The sequence below is a fragment of the Solanum stenotomum genome, chromosome 11, assembly GCF_019186545.1.
Source record: "Solanum stenotomum isolate F172 chromosome 11, ASM1918654v1, whole genome shotgun sequence".
In the NCBI taxonomy this organism is placed as follows: domain Eukaryota; kingdom Viridiplantae; phylum Streptophyta; class Magnoliopsida; order Solanales; family Solanaceae; genus Solanum; species Solanum stenotomum.
In genome coordinates this window covers 54,734,222-54,741,866 of record NC_064292.1, presented here as the reverse complement: position 1 = coordinate 54,741,866, position 7,645 = coordinate 54,734,222, and the positions used below count along the sequence as shown (strand labels likewise).

General features: G+C 31.1%; 1 protein-coding gene and 1 pseudogene across 1 annotated transcript in view; one reads left to right on the top strand and one right to left on the bottom strand.

Annotated features, from left to right (window-relative positions):
- The window catches only part of LOC125843894 (8-hydroxygeraniol dehydrogenase-like), a 74,096-nt pseudogene extending 71,129 nt beyond the window's left edge, over nt 1–2,967 (bottom strand).
- LOC125843862 (uncharacterized) overlaps nt 1–7,645 on the top strand; it is a 573,332-nt gene that overhangs the window by 8,376 nt on the left and 557,311 nt on the right. The gene's annotated exons all lie outside the window — the stretch shown is intronic.

Genomic DNA, 7,645 nt, shown 5'->3' with positions numbered 1-7,645 from the left:
CCCCCCCCCCCCCTATTAATATTCTCATTTCTTGCTCAATGTATTGCCAACGTCGAGCACGAAACGATATTTCACATTCGATTTCAGAAGACGTTCCAACGCTGTGTTCACGTAGTTCATTGGCACGACTTCAACATCTAGTGTTATGTTATGTTTTGCCACGAAATCCAACATTTCTCGAGTGTCTTTCATACCTCCTATGCAACTTCCAGCCACTAGCTTCCTTCCAGTTTTCCACATTATATATACAATTCTCACATTTTCGACATGATCCTACCATACATCCAACATCTACTTTTTCTCCAACCTTAAATTTCTCCACCTTGCTTCCGACCTCAGTTACAACCCCAACAACCTCATGCCTGCAATTATATTTCAATTAGTTACACTCACGAGTAGATAGAATCGACACAAATTCCGCTAATTTTTACTCCCTCTATCCCAGTTTATATGATTTACTTTTCTTTTTAGTCCGTCCCAAATAGAATAACACATTTAACTTTAAAATGTTAATTTTACTCTTAATGAAATAATTTATAGTCATACAAATTTGTATCATTCATTTTAGACCACTAGTTTTAAAAGTCTTCCTTTCTTTCTTAAACTTCATACCGAGTCAAACTAACTCTTATAAAATGGGACAGAGGGAGTAACATGTCCCAACAACTTAGGATTTACTGAGGTATCAAGAGCTAAAAATGGCCAATTATAGACTAAGAATTAAATTAGGATTGCTTTCAAATCCAAAATATAATGTGAAAAATTGAAAAGATATAGAGAAAAGGAAAACTATCTAGTAAATGTTCTTCGCCGAAAAATTACTTATGTGAATATATAGTGGATGTTGAATCATGTTAGCTTCTTTGTGCCTTAATATTTTTGAATCTCGTTAGTGAAAATTCTAGTTAATATTTTGGGATCTAACGATTAAAAAAAATCTGAATTTTTTTAACCAAAAATAAAAGAAAATAGACAAGAACAAATTAATTTACCCAGGCACCATAGGGTACTTGCTATTTCCCCATTCATTCTTGAGTTGATGGAGATTAGAATGCTCCACAATACATAACTTTAAATTGCACATCTTTTTCACCTGTCACCCTGCACCCATTAACACAAAATGATCAGCATCAGATTTACAATAAAACAACAACAAATTCAGTATAATCCATATAGGTGGGTTCGAAGTGTCACTGGTAAAAAATGATAATTACTGACAATTAATAAACGAGAATAACTTATCTTTTTAGAGGCAGTTGCTAGTGACAATTACATTTTGCAACTCTTTGCAAATGTTGTCAAAGCCCATAACGACATTGGATCCAATAACAAATAACTAATACTGGTAAAGATTTCAACACTTTTTGCTAACGTACATATTTATTGCCGTTAAAAACTATTTTTATTATAACATATGTACGCACATGTTACCCTACCTTAGCTTATAGACAAAAACTTGCCTTATCCAACTATTCAGAAGATATTGAGGAAGATACTATTATTTTTTTGTTGGTACCTCTTGGTAGCTTATGGGATGCATCTAATGCAAATGGAAAAACACCAAATGACTATGGGGGCATTAGGTTATATTTTTCTGGAGAAATAAATGAATATGGAGTTCGTTTGTTGTATAAAGATGAAGCTGAGCTTCAAATTGGGATAAGGAAGAGCAGATATGAAGAAGAGGCCACTTGCTCCTCTTCTAAGAAACTCTTGCAGCTCTTTCCCACAAGCCCAGGATTATAGATTAACTATAGTTAGGTATATAACTCATGAAATTGTGTTCTCTGTTTATATATAAATTATTTCTTCGTATTCTTTTCCCTATTGGCAATGGTTCTAACAAATTTTATTCTGATTTTGGACAAAGTGGGAAGATGCTACTTTGGGGACACTGCCTATGAAGGGAACACATTTTCCATTTTCTGACAAATAGATGACCCGAAAAATAAATTGCACATGAATGGCAAGAAAATTTTCCAAAACAGGTGGATAAAAGAAGCTTCGGGATGGTAGGGGTTGAGGTATTAACAACTTAGTTTTGATTTAATATTTTTTGACGGAAATTAAAGNTAAAGTGGGTTACAACCATTTTATCCAAACCATAATTGACCAAATCCATATTTACCCATATTTTTATATGGGTGGATTGTGATCCAATCCATTTTAACCCAATCCATATTCAATCCATCCAAATCCGATCCATTCCACCCATTTGTCACCCCTACTGATATTGATCATTTCTTTTTCTGGAACAGACTAAAAGAAAAGAGTGTCGTATTAAAGAGTTCTCAAGTACAGAGAAATGTCGTTGTATTAACTTGTCTATTACATGAGATAAATGACAACAGATCCACTTTGTAAACATTGAATGGTAGATTTTTAAGCCCTTTGCTCAAAGACGAAATGCAGTAATTCATGATTAGACATGTTGTGATCGTTTAGGATTAGGAATATGTGATTACCTGTTATCCTATTAACTATGTTTTTATTCTGGTTTTGGATTACTTTTGCAGAGAAGACTGGTAACCGAGAAAAATACCCGGTGATTCTTCCTGTGAAGGGCACATGTTTCCTCTGTTTGTAACAGAACAACTCGACTCTTGGCCCGAGAGAAATTCATGAAAGAAATTGGGTATGCAATAATTCATTCTGTTTGACTTTTGTCGAAATATAATCACATATTCTTCCTTTTGCATTGATATTTTTAGAGAGTCCGAGTAACATAGAATTACAGTACTTATTTTAGTAGTACTCAATGTTGGTTGGAAATAACTATTGCCATATATAAATACCTTCCCTGGAACAATCAGCGGCAAAGCCTCATAGACCAAAGGTTGGTCAGATAAACATCCTTCGATTTAACCCAAATAATGCACGTCTCTAAGCTTGATATTTAAGTGAGAAGAGTAGGAGACGAACTCATTATCCTTTAAGTTCCAAGGTTGCAACAAATCTATCGATAAAAAAAAACTAACAAAGGAAATAATAAAGGTTGTACCTATATATCATGTAAGACTACAAATGTAGAAAAATTAAGGGATATTTTTCTTTGGCAGGAAAGAGAGAGGGATAACCATAATGATTGTGGTAGGCCATAATTATTCCTTTATTCTTAGCTAAATATTTTTGGATTCAAGCCTGGCTCTTAATGTGAGACTTTAAATTCAATGTGAATCTAAATTAAGTCATGCCCCTATGTAGGGGCAGGATATCGAGTAAAATTAACTCGCAATAATTTGATTCAATGGAGATATTTTCTAAGGTGGAAGTCTTTCTTTGCAGCTTCTTCCACTTATATTTTGAGCCTTGAATATTGAGTAACCTTTGTTAGAGAGTGTTTTACCCTCTATGTGAAACTTCTCGACACAAATCTGAATCAAGTCAGGCCCCTATGCGGGTACAAGATATCAAATAGAATGGTAGAATTAACTCACAATAATTCGATTCAACTGAGATATTTTCCAAAGTATAGTCTTTCTTTGCAGCCTCCATTGTGTTCATATTACTGTGGACCACATAGCAATAATTCAAAACAATTGAGTAGACCCCATCCCATCTTCCTGGAAACTTTTCATCTTGTTATGTAATTCTCTCCTTCTGTTTGCTACAAAGTCTTCTTCATAACCAATACATTTTTTTTCCGTTCTTCTTTCTCCTATTGGCAGGAGCTCACCAAATTAATCCTCCATCTTGTTGTTGGTTTATGAAGAGTGATTAGGGCATCATGCGGAAGCTTACAATTGCAATCAAGACGGTGATAAATTAGATGACAAATAAAGCGATACTAAAACATAATATTATTAATATGAAAACTAATTTAAAAGAAAAATATTATAACTGTTGAGAGAATAAATCTCCCCATAAACTAAACTCTTTAAATATCTACATTGTGGATACTATTGTGTTTGTGTTAAAAGAAATAAACCTATATTTATAGAGTTCTAAAACCTTTTCTTACTAGAAAAAGAGTCCTAAAAGGAGAGAATAAACCAAATATGAAAGAATATTATATTTTCCTTTCAAGAAAAGTAAAAACATTTATGGTAATGTTTTGTCTTTTCTTTAAGGAAAAAAAAATCTTAAATTATGGTAAGAAAATCAGGACAAAACCCTAACACTTGTCTCCGTTTGTGCTGAGCCATCATTAACCTTGCTGAGTTAAAGGATGCGAACAAATTTAAATTTTTTAAACTTTGCATGTTGAATATAAAATGGTATGTAAATAAGAGATTTAATTGTATCTTTATTGATCCTCAAGTAAAGCAACCCTTTGGAAATGTGTGTTTGAGAAGCCCCGAGCTATTTTAACACTTCTTAAAGTCTTGAATTAATATTCATTCTATGGAGATTATGTGAGAGAATTAAATTTCTAAGTTCCAAGACGATACGAATATACAAATGTGTAGTAGAACGGATCAATTGGGAAATAAGACGAAACAATTAAAGAGACAGCATGACTTGAGACAGCGAGGGAATTGCAGATGAGCATTGGAACTATTAGTAAGTCGCCTCACATCACAAAGCTAACGGAGCCAAAGGGAGCTATTTCCAGGAATCAAACGTATTCCACTGGAGTCGGAGTTGTGTGAATTAGAATCAGAGTTGTCAAAAGAGATGAACATACGTACCTTTTGCTATCAGATACATTGAATTATGCTATTGAATTTTCTCTTCTTTTTTTAATGATTCATCTTGCTGGCTAAAGGAACTAAATCACATATTTTTTTAGCAAATTTACACTAGACAGAATATGTAGCAGTCTTGCCTCAGATAAAATTTTAACTTGAAACATCATACCGATTTTATTGATATCCATTAAAACTCACCTTAGGATCAAAATATTTGTCAACCAAAAATAAATTAAATTAATAAGAATAATCTAAATAAAACGACATAAAATGAAACTCTACCTAACAAGTTGTCGGCCTTGTTTTTTTTACTAGTCCTTGTTCGAATTAAGCATAAGAAAAACAAATATTTTTTGGAACATATTTTTAGCTGTCCATTGTTTATGTATTATTGTGAAGTTTTGGTGTAGGTGGGTAGGTGGTCTTTGGAGGAATTTTCTACTTCTTTTAATTAATAAAAATAGCCATAAACTTTTGTCCTCCTGTAGTCTTTATTTATATTTGTTGATTCTTTTTTTCCATTCAAGTAGGGCATGTAATTCACTTTTTCTTTCTCACCAACTTTCCTCTTCTTTTATTTATTTTTAATTGTTTAAGGAATTTTCTAATAACAGCATTCCGTAAAAAGTGGTATCTAGTCGTCTAATAAATGGGATTCAAATCCAAAATTTCTTCATTCAAATGCACACCCATTATCACTGCGTCAAAGGCATAACTTTTGTCAAGGATGTCCAACTTTAAATATATATTCTTTAAATATAGAATTTGACATATATATACAATGTAAATTTTTGATGAAGGGTGTCTAATCGGACACCCTAGGGATGTGAGTACGCCACTGCTGACCTGGACAGTACGCTACAATTCTCACATTTCCGACATTATCCTACCATGTTAATGATAAAAGTTACATCTGAGAAACAAATACCTAACTAGACATACTTTACTATCATATATACTTATTTTATCTATACTTTTAAAAAAATTACGCATAATATCACTTATAATATTTATACCATATATTTTAAAATATTTAGTCAGACACCCAAATCTCTTAAATAGAGTATTGAATAATTATCTTAAAATTTAAACTCCTTAATTAATGGTAAATTAGCAATTTCAATGTTCACTTTTTCCATCCATAAATTAGTTTCTGCTAAATTTCATTTGTGTTAACATTTTCTTCTTTGTGTCCATCCACTATTGTTTGTCAGGATAAGATCATGTACAACCCTTAAGAAAAATTTACTCGCTCCATCCACTATTGTTTGTCAGGATAAGATCATGCACAACCCTTAAGAAAAAATTAATATAAAGTGTAATTTGACTAATTTAACCCTACTATCAATCATTATTAAAATAGTTTGTACTTTTTTGAAAACTGTAAAACAACTTTTCATATTAAAGTAGTCTTGTAACTTTAAAATGACTACTTTTTGAAACCAGTAGTTAAGTAATTATTAAGGGAAGAATTGGAAAAAAGTGACTAATTGTTTCTTGATTATTTAAATTGACAATCAATTTTGGACAACTTTTTAGTATACCTGACAAATAATAGTGAAAGGAGAGAGTAATATAAGGTACAATTTGACTAATATAACCCTACTATCAATCATAATTAAAATGGTTTGTATATTTTGAAAACTGTAAAAGTAACTTTTTTCACATTAAAGTAGTCTTGTACCTTTAAAATTACCAGTACCTTTTGAAACCAGTAGTTATATAATTATTAAGGGTAGAATTGGAAAAAATGACTAATTATTTCTTGATTGTTTAAATTGACAATTAATTTAGAACAACTGTTTTTAGTATACCTGACAAATAATAGTAAACGGAGGATGTAACATATTTCAGAATTTCAAAGTTCACTTTTTCCATACACAAATTAATTTAATTAAGGAAATGACAAATCTCTTTCCCTTTTTTCTTTCTCACTGACTTTCCCACTTGATTCAATAATTTAAAGATTAGTGATAAAAACACGTTTTCTTTTGCTTTTGTGGGGGTTTCACATTCTACTTTAATTATTCTCGTTTTTCTATTTAAATTATCATTATTCACGTATTAAAGTATATCTACTTGAGTAAATAGTGATAGTTCAAAAAAGTAATCAGTTGATACTTGGTCTAGTTAGTTTCACGATGGGTGTTAAGAACCATATTTAAAAAAATAATAATTTTGATCAATTAAGCATAAGAAAATCAAATATTTTTTGGAACATATTTTTAGCTGTCTATTGTTTATGTATTATTGTGAAGGTTTGGTGTACGTGGGTAGGTGGTCTTTGGAGGAATTTTCTACTTCTTTTAATTAAGGGAAAAGGGTCAAAAATGCCCTTAAACTATGTGAAAGGAACAAAAATGCCCTCCGTTTATAGTTTGGCTCAAAAATGCCCTTAGCGTTAATACTTTGGTTCAAAAATGCCCTTAAACTATATGAAAGGAACAAAAATGCCATCCGTTTGTAGTTTGGTCCAAAAATGCCCTTACCGTTAATATTTTGGTCCAAAATTGCCCTTATTGTTATTTAATGGGTAAAAAATGCTCATTTTTCAAATAAATATTTTTTTTAACACATTCTTTTCTAATAATGTTTTTTTAAAAAAAAATTAGCAAATGTTTATCCTACTTCAATTTAGAAAAAAATAAAAAATGAAAATATTTCTTATTTTTTATCGTTATATAAATATAAATTAATGATGGATATACTATAATCTTATATATGACATATATTATATGTCCAAAGGGTACATGACGTTATTCTATTTTAATTGATAAAATGAGATTAAGAAGAAAAAAAATATTTCCTACCTTTTTATTTGTTAAAGTGATTTTAGAAGAAAGAAAACAAGAATAGTGTTCTTCAATAATATTTTAATTAGGACGAAGATGTGTTTAAAAAGAAAAAATATATATTTATTCGGAAAAGGGCATTTTTGACCCATTTTGTAACTATAGGGGCATTTCTGGACCAAAGTATTGACGGTAAGGGCATTTTTGAGCCAAACTATAAAG